Source organism: Rhamphochromis longiceps, linkage group LG15, assembly GCF_057381845.1.
Source record: "Rhamphochromis longiceps isolate RC_006_pf linkage group LG15, R_longiceps_female_GT1.1, whole genome shotgun sequence".
Taxonomy (NCBI): domain Eukaryota; kingdom Metazoa; phylum Chordata; class Actinopteri; order Cichliformes; family Cichlidae; genus Rhamphochromis; species Rhamphochromis longiceps.
The window spans coordinates 2,222,701-2,238,984 of record NC_140571.1 but is presented as its reverse complement, the minus strand read 5'-3'; positions in this window follow the sequence as shown (position 1 = coordinate 2,238,984).

Below are 16,284 nucleotides of genomic sequence, written 5' to 3'. Positions count from 1 at the left end.
TTTTGAAAACATTGTGGCACAGATAGGAATACAGCATCTAATAAAAGATGGATATAGAAACCCAATATTTTGTGGACTGCCTTCATGAAACTCCCGGATGAGCATTTTGGCTGTTGCCATTTTTATTTTTATTTTTTTTATTGTTGCTGATCACGTATGAAACAAAGAACCAACAATCATGACCATAAACTCATTAAGAAAATGTCCCAGTATCAAAATAAGACACATGTAGGCTTATTTTCTCTGCGAGCTTCACTGAATCTGAGAACTAGAGAAGTTGCTTGCTGGTGGATATTAGAAAGGATGAGCGTGTAAGGCACTGGCTACATCCATCTCCTACATACAGTCTGTGGGCACAGATATGTAACTGGAAAAAATGTTGCAACCTTATTGCAGCCTCTATCACATGACCCTTTTAAGAAACAAATCAACCACAGAAGCTCTGACCTTGTCTGTGCTAGCTGCTGTTATGCTGTTATTGTGGGAAGATAACATTTTTAATTAAAAGCTCTTTTCATCTTTTCAACAGATTGCTGGATCTTGGCAGATAAAAAATGCAGCTACTACTAAAGAGTGTGATGGTAAACCAGTACAGCATTCGAGTATTGTGGATGTGCTTTGCATTTTCTGGATGAAACAAATGGTTGTCTAATAATATATTTACTATTTATACGTTACACTCATTTGCATATGTCAAGACCCCAATCTGAGCGAACAAATACTGAGCCAGTGAAGCCAGTGGAGGGTCAGAGGCTAAACACAGAAGCCTACTGAACTGTGAATATTTCCTCATTCTACATTTGTTTTGGTGATTAAGACTTTAAATTCCAAGTACAATTCTCGCTCTTTCCTCATAAACACAGTGAGCAGGCACGGCGGATGCACCTTCATCCGCAGTTACCAAGAAGACCAGTGGTGGATTTGAAGATGAAAACCTGAGATGATGTCAGCAGTCTGCTGAAACTCACCACCATCGGCTAAGGTGTCTTCAGTTTCCAGAGCAGCACCTCATCCTCAACAAGAGCCAGTGCCAACGATTCTGTGCCGCCGGACTGGGAAACGACAGACGGCCAAGGATCAAACGGTCGAGCGAGGGCAGGAATATTTGAGGAAGATGAACTGACTGCTAATGAGACACTGGATCCTAAATGATAACAGAGTGTTTATGAGAGGTCACCTGAGATGGCTGATGAATAATAAAGGGACCGTAGCCGTGTGAAAGCAGGATAAACTCATTGGGCTGTGGTTAGAATCGGTGCAGCCACAGAACAACATTTAGGGACTCGTGCATGGCCTCAGCAGAGGCAACAAGTGAGCAGGGCAAGTAAAGGCCAACAGAGGGCAAGCAAAGGCAGCAGCGGGTCACAGAGTGACAGCAGGAGAACTGGAACCTCAATACACTCTCAGTACTGACTGAAATACTTTAAGAGCAAGTAAGCCTCCTAATTTATTATTTATTACTCTTATATATATATATAAGAATACTTCTTCAAAAGCATTTTTTTTTCTGGCGCAGAGACACGTTCAAGCTCGAGGCATTACACAGAAAAAAGCTACTTCAGTCCTCTGCTCTGGTTTGGAGATGACGTAACCGTATATTCATTTATTAGTTTAAACTTTCTTCTCACTATGATGAATATTTGAATTATTGTCTGGTCTTCTTACCCAAGTACAGAGAGAACCATAGCATTTTTATTTGTTCTTTTTTAAGTATATATTTTTGTATTTAAATGCATTTTAAGATAAGATAAGACTTTGTTGATCCCACGACGGGGAAATTTTTGCGTCACCTCAGCTCAGGTACAGATATCAGAAGGAAATACAAAAATACAAATAAGTACAATCAATGAAAAAAAGTAAGTTAATACGCTATATACAATGGTAGCATACACAGTATGTGATTATGGATATGGTTGGAAATAAGACATAAACTATATACCTTGACATAACTATTGTACCACTACTATTCCTATGTATAGACATGTACACACACACATGTACACACTAAATATACATATGTATACATATACAGTGGGGCAAAAAAGTTTTTAGTCAGCCACCGATTGTGCAAGTTCCCCCACCTAAAATGATGACAGAGGTCAGTAATTTGCACCAGAGGTACACTTCAACTGTGAGAGACAGAATGTGAAAAAAAAATCCATGAATCCACATGGTAGGATTTGTAAAGAATTTATTCGTAAATCAGGGTGGAAAATAAGTATTTGGTCCCCTCAAACAAGGAAAATCTCTGGCTCTCACAGACCTGTAACGTCTTCTGTAAGAAGCTTTTCTGTCCCCCACCCGTTACCTGTATGAATGGCACCTGTTTGAACTCATCATCTGTATAAAAGACACCTGTCCACAGCCTCAAACAGTCAGACTCCAAACTCCGCCATGGCCAAGACCAAAGAGCTTTCGAAGGACACCAGGAAAAGTATTGTAGACCTGCACCAGACTGGGAAGAGTGAATCTACAATAGGCAAGCAGCTTGGTGTGAAGAAATCAACTGTGGGAGCAATCATCAGAAAATGGAAGACATACAAGACCACTGATAATCTCCCTCGATCTGGGGCTCCACACAAGATCTCATCCCGTGGGGTCAAAATGATCATGAGAACGGTGAGCAAAGATCCCAGAACCACACGGGGGGACCTGGTGAATGACCTGCAGAGAGCTGGGACCAAAGTAACAAAGGTCACCATCAGTAACACACTACAACGGCAGGGAATCAAATCCCGCAGTGCCAGACGTGTTCCGCTGCTGAAGCCAGTGCATGTCCAGGCCCGTCTGAAGTTTGCCAGAGAGCACATGGATGATACAGCAGAGGATTGGGAGAATGTCATGTGGTCAGATGAAACCAAAGTAGAACTTTTTGGTATAAACTCAACTCGTCGTGTTTGGAGGAAGAAGAATACTGAGTTGCATCCCAAGAACACCATACCTACTGTGAAGCATGGGGGTGGAAACATCATGCTATGGGGCTGTTTTTCTGCCAAGGGGACAGGACGACTGATCCGTGTTAAGGACAGAATGAATGGGGCCATGTATCGTGAGATTTTGAGCCAAAACCTCCTTCCATCAGTGAGAACTTTGAAGATGAAACGAGGCTGGGTCTTCCAACATGACAATGATCCAAAACACACCGCCCGGGCAACAAAGGAGTGGCTCCGTAAGAAGCATTTGAAAGTCCTGGAGTGGCCTAGCCAGTCTCCAGACCTCAACCCCATAGAAAATCTGTGGCGGGAGTTGAAAGTCCGTGTTGCTCGGCGACAGCCCCAAAACATCACTGCTCTCGAGAAGATCTGCATGGAGGAATGGGCCAAAATACCAGCTACTGTGTGTGCAAACCTGGTAAAGACCTATAGTAAACGTTTGACCTCTGTTATTGCCAACAAAGGTTATGTTACAAAGTATTGAGTTGTATTTTTGTTATTGACCAAATACTTATTTTCCACCCTGATTTATGAATAAATTCTTTACAAATCCTACCATGTGGATTCATGGATTTTTTTTTCACATTCTGTCTCTCACAGTTGAAGTGTACCTCTGGTGCAAATTACTGACCTCTGTCATCATTTTAGGTGGGGGAACTTGCACAATCGGTGGCTGACTAAATACTTTTTTGCCCCACTGTACATACATATATACCTGTACATGTCCATACACATGGAAGGTCCATTATGCATGAAGTGGTGACCGTGGATGTCCACAGTGTCCAGTGACTTATGACACCGTGATTGAGGAGGGTTTTAAATGTATTTTTCAGATATATTGATGATTGATTCTATTCTATATTTTTACAGGCAAAGAGAGATCTTTAAACTTTTCATCATGCCCAAACAAAAGGCTAAAAGTGCCAGGGCAGTAAGTTACAAACTACTGCAGGTAGTCGACAATTCCCACTGGGACACTCTCAGCATCCGAATGTGAGGTCAGGGATTTATGAGTCGAGCCGGCCGGCCTGAATCCAACGCTGTTTGCTAAGTTCAAAAAACTGTAAAAGAAAAATGCACTCGAAAAAAAAGTGGAGACAGTTGCAGATGCAGGAACAAAGCAGCAGTAAATAGAGAGTCACTGACATTTTATTAGCCACACCTGTTCAACTGCTCGTTACTGTAAATATCTAATCAGTTAATCAGATGTCAGCGACAAAGGGCCAGACTGCTCCTTGCTGATGATCATTTGCTTCACCAAGGTATGCACAAGAGCATCTCTGAACACACACCATGCTGAACCCTGATGCAGCTACAGCAGCAAAAGAACACACTGGATGTCACTCCTGTCATCTAACAGCAGGAAACTGAGGCTTAGCAAAACTGGACGTCAGACTGTGTGTCGTCTCCTGTCATGCTTAGTGTCAGAGCATCAGCACAAATGGTGATGCTCTCCTGCTTGTTTGTGTACATTTTTTGTGTCTTCAAAACTGAGTTTTCCCATTACAGTGATATTAAACTTTGTTAGTCTACAACCAGTAAGCAATTTAATACAGTTCATTGAATTTATGTTTTCTCTGCATTACATTTCGTTCACTTTCATTCACCTGAAATTTTGTTACACTGACACTCAAAAAATACACAATTTCACAATTGATCTCGTGTGCTGGACTGGAGTCTTTGGCAGTCTATTTCAGGTCCACGTCCCATCTTCAGAGCATCAATACAAAGTTGTTTTAGGTGATCCCTTTATGCAGCTCTCCACAGGGAGCTGTGTCTGTGTCTCCATCACTGTCGTCAAAAGATGGTTGTCCATCCGTCCAGCACAGTTCCAGAGATCTAGAGAATCAGTGCAAAGCTGTACTGAAGCTGCACCCCAACAACTCAGTCTGTTGATTTTTACTCTAATCTGTGATCAGTAATCATCAGTTCTGCAAACCGGCTCGTCTGTATAATGTAGACGGAAACCTGACACCCAGAGGAAGACAGGGAAAACATGCAAACTCGATCCAAGCAGGCTTCACACACAAAGGTTGCTGTAAGTTTACTTTGAACCCAGGAGGCTGCTTGATGTGAGACATGCTCGCAGCACAGCTCGACTTTTTCATCATTTTTCCTGATGACAGTTATTTGCATGGATTGCTTTTTTTGGGCATTGCTGCTCCTAACCTTGGCCCAACGAGACATTAATGAGAACAGGTGTACTCTTAATGACCTAACTGGAAAATCTCACCGAGAACCGCTCACAATGAAGCACAGTTACATCATCTGTGTACAGTACTAATTGCCCCAGAATTCGTTGCTATTAAAAGCCTGTTGGAATTATTTGGACTTGAAAATGATTGGATGACGGTGAATTCCATTAGTGCGATCTCTCTTTTCTCTGCATCTGTGCAGCCTCCATCTCTCTAGCCCATTAAAAGATGCATCCATTTCACAATAAAAGCCTTTTTTTCTGCTCCGCAGCTCACTGCATTAGGCTGCTGACGGATAAAGAGAACAGAGTGTCTCCTTATGAAGAAAATGCAGACACATCATCTATCCGCATGCAGATGGATAGATGCATGGACAGACCAGGTAGTCGGAACTGCTTTTGCTCTGAGGGCCTTCTGTCTTTATGTATGTTCCAGTGCACAGTCTGCGGGGCTTAACATGCACCCATGAGCATCACTGAAGCTCAGCGAAGCCAGCACATAAAGACGGATCGAGCCTGCTTGCTTCAGCTCGCCCTCCTTCTGAGGGTTACATAAGAATGGGAGATGCAGGCATACCGGCGCTGTTGCAGCTGGAGGTGAAAGTAGGCCTGTTAAGCCAAAGGGGTGATAAAAGTGTGTGAGTGTGTGCATGTTAGAGAGGACCATGTGAGGATGAGGGAAAAAAAAGACTGCTCGAAGCGGTGGGCTGGGCCGAGGCAAATGGAGCCACTGCTGGACACGAAATTCTATTTACTTATTCATAAATCTAGACCTCGAGGACTTGTTTTCTACACACTCACTGAGTAAGTGTGAGCCTTTTATTTTTTTTTAAATGTGAAGCAAGGAAACATATCAGCCAGTAGGTAAAATGCAGATATTACAGAGTATTAGTGTGTGGAGAATATAAACTTGCTGCAAAAATGCTTTGTCACAGTCACAGTCACGATCCATATGAACGCCACCAGATGCTACAGGACGAACCTGCAACTGACAAATAACCCAAGCTCTGCTTTACCCTACCTTTCTGACCCCCCCACCTAGCTCCACCCCCTTACCCCGAACCCTCTGTGGAACAACATGAAGCTTTTACCAAAGACAAGATGACCTCATGAATATTCATGTCGCAGACACTGCTGGAGACGCAACAGAATTCGCTGAGCTCAGCGCTGAGAAATCCCCGTTGTGTGGCAAACATGCATGGTGGGCCTCCCTCTCTTTGTCTTTCACTCCTGCTGACCCACCCGCCTGCCCCATCCTGGTGCTGAAAATATGTGCATTCATGTTTACATGGGCTGACTGGTGGATACTGGGGCCGACATGTTCTACATTTTTCCATCGAGGAGGCCTGTAGTTAAAAAACTTGGACAAAATACATGCCATCCTAAGAGAATGCATAACCTGTAAGGCTGACAGTAAAGTCATGAGGAAAGTTGTTACTCAGAGTAGCTGCGAGTTAAGAAAACACCAGTAAACAGAAAAAGCCTGAAATGGAAGTTGAATAAACCTCAAAGGAAGATGAATTTTTTTTAAAAACACATGTATCTACAGTATTATATGACACATGTGATTAAAACACATTAGCTGCATCTTTTTCCCCTCACAGCACTGCAGTGACCTTTACATGTTTTGGTTTCTGTTGTTAGTGGTCCCCAAAAAGGCTTTTGTCTTGTCTTGAGTTTTGCTTGAAGTCATATTCAGCTTTTAACAGTCTTTTGAAAATGAGTCAGAATACCTGGAGCCATACTAGTGAGTGATATCTGAGTTTTTCTTATATCTGCATATGCATTTGTAAAGATATGTTGTAAAATCCCTTATTTGGCAAAGGAAAATAATCCTTCTAAAAGTTCCCAAATCCACATCCAGGTCAATCACTTCTGAGACTGAGCCCCTCCCACCAGTTGGCTACAAATTTTCAGGTAAAACTTGCTAACAAACAGAAAAAAGTAACCAAACCAAATCAGTTGCATAAAGCAAGCATCTGTGGAAATGAGTTTAGATTATGTCTGTGAAGGTTCTCAGTCATCCAGGTCATCGTAGTCAAAGGAGCTTGCAAAGAAAAGCGTCTGGACTTCTTTAAGTTGCTTGAAGACGTTTCACCTCTCATCCGAGAAGCTTCTTCAGTTCTAAGGTCAAATGGTGGAGAGTCCCAGATAGTCCCAGAGTTTAGATTATCTGCAATCCACATGTTGACAGTTGCTTCTCTTTCACATTACTAGCCATACAAACACACACAGATTTGTGCTGAGAATCGCAGCATTGGGACAGTTTCTCACTGTGGTCCCTCTGTCGTGTTCACGAGTCAGTGCTTTATCACGTCCTCCGATGGCTCTGCACCGCGTGCTCAACACCTGTCTTTCAACGTCTCAGTTGAGAGGAGCTTACAGTACCTTAGACTAGGGCTGCCACGATTACGTCGACTATCAAAATCGTCGACGACTGATTTAATAGTCGACGCGTCGTTTGAAGCTTTGTAAGATCCCAAAAGACGCAGGAATAAGTAGCAGGATTTAAGAGTGTAATAACGGACTGAAACAGAAGATGGCAGCACTGCATGTACAAGGATGCCAGCTGCCGTTAAACCCCGAAGAAGAAGAAGCTGTATCCCAGAATTCATAGCGCAGCCCAGCTCAGTTTCCAACAATGGCGGCAGCTAGTTAGTTTTAATGTTACTCTTATTATTCTTTCTGGGTCACAAAATAAACGTTTAACATATTTTCATGCGAGAATGTAGCTGTGTAAACCTCAAATATCTGCTCAGTTTATCAAGACACCGCATATTTTCAAAAGCGCTCCGACGTTTTCGGAGACGTCTGTTACCCACTAGCTCGATAGCTAGCCGGGGGCTAGGTCACTAGAGCCGTGAGAACACCGGACTCCCGGCAAATCGTTTTCAAACCCACCGCTGTCTTTCACTACTCAGGTTAAACATGATATATAAGTCACTTAGATAACTTAAAAATGTTGTTGTTTGGCTTTCTTTAGTATTTTATTTGTTCCTGAGTAAATCGGTTTGGCTGAGATTAAAGTTTTTACACAGCTGAATAAACTCAAGCAGACAGCTGATTATCAGAAGTGTGAGATGCTGGAGAATATACTCCGGTGTCCTGTTATATTTTAGATAGCAAGGAGTTTATTAAACTTCACCGAAACAATCTGCAAATGTCATTAAAATTTAATAAACTATCATCTTGTCTTTATTTTTAGTTAGCACAGACCTGAAACACTTAAAGCTGTAAGCTAATGATAGTTATATAAGAGCAGATGCTGCTGGTGCAATAAGCTGTACGTTTTATGTCCAATGGATGATGATCTGATTAGTCGACTAATCGCAAAAATAATCGGTGACTAGTCGACTATCAAAATAATCGTTTGTGGCAGCCCTACCTTAGACAGAGCACAGGCAGACTCTTGATCATGAATGGAGATGACAGACAATCGGATGTCATCTTTGGAGATTTATGACAGGGCTAAGCCGAAGGCCCAAAACATTGACAAGTAACCTCATAATAGCGCTGTACTCTGTGATCCCCTGACAGTGCTGCTCAGCTCACAGCTGCACATTTCATATGAGTGACAGAGGAAAGTGATTTTGATTTAGTGATGTTGTAAACCCATGCACTGTGTGCATATTTCTTTTGTACTGAAAGACGTTTCTGAGAATGTGGCTCAGGGGACACGTTCAACTGGATGACTGGATACGACAGTAAATAAAAGTGCAATCTTTTACACCTGCTATTCTAAACAGTTAGCTTACTAGATCCTGGTACAGGAAATCTGTCAGATTTGATATATTTTCAACAGCTGTTAATATCATTCTACGTAAACAAAGAAAGGTTAAAGGTTAATCAGTAGCTGTTACTGTCAATAAAGCTAAGAGTCTACATCCACGCTAGCAGATTTCTGAGGCCATGTTAAGGCACTGCTGTGAATTGTCATCGTGATCACAGTGATGATAAATATGCATGCTGTTTAGAAGATGTAATGTCACAATTACATTGTCACAATCATTCGAGCTTAATATGTTAATATGCTAAGGGCTACAAGTACAGCTGAGGCTGATCATGTCTCTACTAACATCTCAGGTGAACTGGATAAATGATGACAAAGTTGAAGATCACAAAGTCCCACAAAACTGTTTGCTTGGTCTTCCAATAACACCTCAACACCCTACCGTCAAACTAGGATTCTTGTCTGTGAGGATCATGAACATGCTCGACTCATTTCTCTTATATTTTGCTTCCATGAAGACAGACTTTCGTGTCATTTTAAAGTGGTCTTGAGCAATATTGAGCACTAGTTCTCCAGGCGTTTTTGGAGGACTTCCAATGTTTTTCTTTGGACATTGGCTGCTTCTTCACTCATTTTCAGTGTATTTATACTTGACCATTTTGAGAAGAATATTTTTTATTTGTTAAGCCATCTAGTATTGACCTATTGATCATTTAAGCACACAATACAGACAGCTTTGACAAGTGCACACATTTGTTCCCAAATGTTACTTTAAATTGATGGAAAATGCCATAAACAACACAGTTTGACAGGCATAAAAGTGTATTTTTGCATCAGCGAGGTGACTCCCACAGAACCTTTAGTGGAACAGCTAGCATATTTTGGAATGGCGTGCAGTATATCCTTAAAAAAAGTTGAGGAAACTGGACAAAAGAAGAAAAAGCTATCAAGAGCTGACAAACAGTAAAAAGTTACTTTCTTAAGAAACAGGAAAAATTCAGGAAAGACCTAACAGAAGACCCGAGAGAAGCATCTGGTCCTTCATTTGATCCATCTACTCTATCATCAGAAATGGTCTCAGTGGAAGGATGGCTGTGAAGAAACCATAGTTAAGGAAAGAAACTGGGGAGAAGGTTGTGGTGGAGGTAAAGGTGGAGGCTATGTCATTGTTTGGGGCTGCATTTCAGTCGGTCGTGTTGGGGATTTAGCTAAAATTGATGGAAATATAAACACGGAAAATTATAGTCAGATTTGATCCACCATGCAATACCATCTGGAAAATGTCTGATTGGTAACAGCTTCATTGTGCGGCTTGACAATCATCCCAAACACACTGCTAATGTCATGCAAATCTACCTGGATAATAAAGGCGGTCATCCCATACATCGACGTTCAAACTTATCACATATATGCAAAATATTTTTGCATTATATTCTGTATTTCCACATAAGTGCAAGTTTCAACAAATCACTGCACCTATTTCCAATGTTCCTAGCAGAACACACATTTATGCACAGCACTGTGCAAACAGGGAAAATACAAGAGTATTGAAAGTAGCGAATTCTGGACACAACGTATTAACAAAGTAATACGCTGGAAACTAAACTCACGATATTTCGTGTTGGACTAAAGTTGTGGATCTCTCTGACTGACTTCATCACTCCATCACCCACTGTTTGATTTCTGAGCCACCGTGTAAAATATTACAGTTCCTCCTCTTGTTATTGGGACTCAAATTTCAATATGTGGGGTTTCTCAGCGGACAATATATCTGTTAATGTCAGATAATAAAATCACAAGTATGGTCTTATATAAAAGCCCAGCCACAAACAGTGACCAGAGTAAGGGCAACTGAGGCCACAGCCTCTAGGAAATATGCAAAAATGGCAGATTCTAACATAAGCAGTGTGATCACAAGCCATTGCTGTCCTCCACTGCATATCTGTAGTCACATGTAGGCCACATGTTTTTGTAGAATGATAATAATTTCCCTTAGGGGAGAAAAACACAGTAATACCCTCTTTGGCACCAGCCTTTGTTAATGCACTTGTGGTAAACCCCAAATGTCTTCCCAGAATTCCAGTGTAAGGAAGACATTATAAACTCACATATTTAACGTCATTAGCTTACTACAATATATATTGTAGTAATATGGGAAGATGGCACACTGAGGACGGGTACAAATGTATTTGAAAATCACAAAAACGCTGCTCTCAAATGGGGAAAAACACAAGGGATCACAGATGTCACATGTTATTAGCTCACTTGGTTTGAACAGTTCTGGTGACAGAGCTTTATTAAAATTGGAACATCCTCTGAATATTTTAAAAAGCTATATTTAGTAACAGGAGGTGTGCTCTCAGCACTCTGAGTGTACTGAACTTTGGACCATCCTGTGTCCTCTAAGCCATTTTGTCTCCAAGTCATCCTGTCAGTCAGTGACTCATCTGAAGCAGGAAAAATAAAGACTCAAAAATTAAACCTCTCAATCTGTGAGCTGCTCTGTTATTACTGCTGTTTGCTGAGTCAGTAAATGGTTAGGAACAGAAAAATGTCTGTGAAGGTTCTCAGTCATCCAGGTCATCGTAGTCAAAGGGCGTAACACACAGAAGAGACTGTGCTTTAAAATGCGGGGTCATCCCCTGATGGCTCTGAAATTTGTCTGCCTTCCTTCCTGCACTCAGCCAAACAGCAGTTTCACCTTTTAAACTCTCCCTCCAGTTTAAGGGAATTAAGAACGCTTCAGCTCCTCTCAAAGCAGACGCTCCCACGGGCCTTACACATTAGTCTCCGGCTTTTTCTAGAGCATTCCCTGAAAGAAGTACGCAATTAACAATAATTCTGAGGCCATACGCCACAATGTTGATTATGATCATGACAAAACGTTATTTAAAAGCAGTGAAAGTCCTTTTTTCATTATACGCCAGTCGTCTTCTTGACTGAGCATAGATTTACTATAGCTGCTGTATTTCCTTGTCTTTGGCATCAAACCTGCTACAAACCACGTGAAACATCTGTAAAATATGCAGGAAAAAACAATATGACAAAAACAAAAAAACCCCGGCACATTTCTGCATGTGGCACAGTAAAAACCATTTTATAAAAGTTTGATCTTATTTGACCTTGAAGAAGAGGTCACATGTGACACGATATTTAAAATCTATATAGGGTGCTAAGTTAGTGAGTTTCTAAGTTATAAGGCTTTTTGTCAATTTTCAACCAATATATTTGAAAGTTGACTTTGAAGGCCTTGGTGGATGTAAGCCAAAGTTTAATGGATTGTTAAAATGACCCCACTCGACCCCCCCCCGTGTTTATAGACAGAACGACGACACGCATACACGCAAACGCTACCAAAAGCATAAGCTCTACGGTAATAATGATGTTTTGTGTTTCTCTGTGGAGAAAATCCACACAGGCAAACTCCACCTGACCACACATATTGATCTACACACAGTTCCTGACACTTCACCTTTCGGCTGATTCTCACAGAGCCGAACTCCAACACTGTTTCCAGAAAACCTGCACTCTGCTCTTGGCAGAATGCTCGGCATTGTTGAGATAAACTGCACCTTTGTATACTGGAAGTGTTTAAGCTGCTGCCTGATGCTGCAGGAAACTTCAAGGAAAGACTTCTGGAAACAGCTGGAAGCAGCAAGCAAACTTTAGCCCTTGTTAAGCAAAGATTACCTTCATTAGTGGTCATTGAGTTGAAATGTCACAGACAGTGTTGCCAACTCCTCAGTAAGGAAAATCGCTATTGGTTGTCCTAAAAGTCGCTAGAAGTCGCTAAATGACATCATCGCCTAAATTGCATAATTGGTCATGCTAATCTAATTGTAACCTATGTTGTTGGAGAGAGAAATAACATCGTGGAAGAGACATAAAGTGAGTAAAAAATGTCCTAAATGCATTTAGAGTTTATTTAGAACTACAAATTAAATTTCTTTTAGCAATTATTGTTTTTTTTAATGTCACAATTCCAACCCTGCACCTTTACCCGGGCTTGGACCGGCAAGTGACCCGAAATAGGCGCTCTGGTGGAGTTACTTTGTGTGTGTGTGTTTATAAGTAGTTTTAAACCTTGTGATCCACAAAACAGCATAAGAGTAAAAGAAGAACTGACTGCGTTACAGCACCCGCTGCTTGTTGAGAGTAAAAGCGATACGCGCTTTCACGTCTTCTTTTAGCGACTTTCTTTAGAGAAAAAGTCGCTAAGGGGTCTGAAAACTCGCTAAATATAGCGACAAAGTCGCTAAGTTGGCAACACTGGTCACAGATTGCCTTCATTGTATTTTACAGAGATTTTAAAAGGGATGTGCAGGTGTGCAGCGTAGCGAACATGGGAAAAATGTGCTTTTAGAAATGTCTGAGAGTGAGAGTGCAAATTCTTGTGCAGGCCTATCTGCTGACTTTTTTTAAATTTTTGACTTTCAGGTTAGTGGAAAGGAGGTCTGAAAGGACTTGAGCCTGTTTTACCACAAAAATGGTGAACTATCACTTTGTGCACAAAACACCCCCAAAACAACAAAAAATCCCAACACTGCAAAAAATGTAAGAGCAGGAAATAGCTAGGAAAAATAATACAGGGTGATCCTGACGTAGCTGATGTTTCAGAACTACGACGCCCTGACGGCAAAAAGCACATCTCCTTTATTCTTGAGTCTTGACTGACAGATACGATGATGCCGAGTTATTCTTTCTGAACATACCTGACTGAATGCACTGTTACACCTCTGAAGTGAATACAGTGCGTGACATAACCTTACGCAAAATGTGAGAAAGAAGTGCCTTATATGCGAGCATTGTGACCCATCAAAATAAAGTGTTGGGTAAAAGCATCCCGAGGCGGCGAGCTGTCCCGTCTTTTGACATGCTTCATTTAAGATGTTGCTTATATCCCCTCCCTTTCTTCCGTTCTCACTGTGGTCTTTGCCGTCTATCAAAAGCTCTCTTGTGGGCATGTGTGTTCTTTAGAGTCAAGTATGCCATTATGATGAGTGGTACTCATATGTGAGCTCAGGATGTTGGGATGGGAAAATGTTTTCCTATATTTTAAAGTGCAAAGTCGATTAGCCATTTGCACCGGCATCGATATGCATGTATACCTTTGCCTGCTCATGCTAAACATAAAAAGGAATCCCTGTATATACACATACATATATGCAGACACTCAAAGGCCAACCAGGTCACCAAACAGTAAACCACAAGGCCCGACAAGCAGCACAGAATAATCTCATTAAGGCTGGACTAACTCCAGGTTCCACATTCCCATTTTCTCTATCAGAACAACAGAAACAAAGGAAAAACGAGCTTTGTGACTTGTCAAAGGGCACCACTTCAGTGTTTTTAAGCTTAAAATGAGTAAAGCAGGAAAGTCCTCTGAGGAGATCTTTACAAAAACACAAAAGATGAAACAGAGAGGAAAAAGAGTACCTGTCTAAGCGATGTGCTCCGTCAGCATCCTGTCAACAGCACGCAGCCAATTAGGACTGCAGCCAAATGGCTGGGTGAGCTTTCTGTTTCTCACTCCACTGATCCTGTGTCCAGCACAAACATACACACTGAGATATTTATTTATTTATTCAGGACCGTGCATGTTAATGAACATAAATGTAAAAAAAAATTACATGAATGTAAACATGCCAGATTATAGCCAAAGGCTAATTTCCATCTGTTGTCCTTAAACATAAAAAAATAGACATAATAATTCATAAAAATTCATCATTCATTCATAATAAAAACTCCATCACCAAACTTACACATACACACCATTCTGTTCCCAAATAAAACATTAAAACTATACATGCACAAACATGCAGGCGGTAAAGAAGTTCATGTGCACTTTTAGGCCAAATGTACACATATATATACATATATCTACACTCAACAAAAATATAAACGCAACACCTTTGTTACTGCTCCCATTCCCCATGGGATGGACGTAGAGACCTAAAATTCATTCCAGATACACAATATAACCATCCCTCCCAAACAGCGGTCACAAATCAGTCCAAATGTGTGGTAGTGGGCACATCTGCTATATTGAGATAATCCATCCCACCTCACAGGTGTGCCACATCAAGATGCTGATGTGACATCATGAGTAGTGCACAGGTGTACCTCAGACTGCCCACAACAAAAGGCCACCCTGGAATGTGCAGTTTTGTCTCACAGCAAAATGCCACAGATGCCACAAGCAATGAGGGAGCGTGCAACTGGCATGCTGACAGCAGGAATGTCAACCAGATCTGTCACCCGTGCATTGAATGTTCATTTCTCAACCATAAGCCGTCTCCACAGGCGTTTCAGAGAATATGGCAGCACATCCAACCGGCCTCACAACCGCAGACCTCGTGTAACCACACCAGCCCAGGACCTCCACATCCAGCAGGTTCACCTCCAAGATCGTCTGAGACCAGCCACCCAGACAGCTGCTGGAACAATTGGTTTGCACAACCAAACAATTTCTGCACAAACTGTCAGAAACCGTCTCAGGGACGCTCAACTGCATGCCCGTCGTCCTCATCGGGGTCTTGACCTGACTCCAGCTCGTCGCCGTAACAGACTTGTGTGGGCAAATGCTCACATTCGATGGCGTCTGGCACGTTGGAGAGGTGTGCGCTTCACGGATGAATCATGGTTCACATTGTTCAGGGCAGATGGCAGCTGAGAATGTCCCAGTTCTTGCATGGCCAGCATACTCACCGGACATGTCACCCATTGAGCATGTTCGGGATGTGCTTGACCGGCGTATACGACAGCGTGTACCAGTTCCCACGAATATCCAACAACCTCGCACAGCCATTGAAGTGGAGTGGACCAACATTCCACAGGCCACAATTGACAATCTGATAGACTCCATGCGACGATGTGTTGCACTGCATGAGGCAAATGGTGGTCACACCAGATACTGACCGGTTCTGGGTCCCCAGACCCCCAATAGCACAAAAAACTGCACATTCCAGGGTGGCCTTTTGTTGTGGGCAGTCTGAGGTACACCTGTGCACTACTCATGATGTCAGATCAGCATCCTGATGTGGCACACCTGTGAGGTGGGATGGATTATCTCAATATAGCAGATGTGTCCACTACCACACATTTGGACTGATTTGTGACCACTGTTTGGGAGGGATGGTTATATTGTGTATCTGGAATGAATTTTAGGTCTCTACGTCCATCCCATGGGGAATGGGAGCAGTAACAAAGGTGTTGCGTTTATATTTTTGTTGAGTGTATATATACATATATATACATATATATATATATATATATATACACACACACAAACTGCAGTCACGGGTATGCGATAACTGGCAATGAGTCAATGTTGCCCTGAAAGAATTTTGCCCCGCTCATCTTTGCAGAGTTGTTGTAATTCAGCCACTTTGGAGGGTTTTTAAGCAGGAACTGCCTTTGTGAGGTCA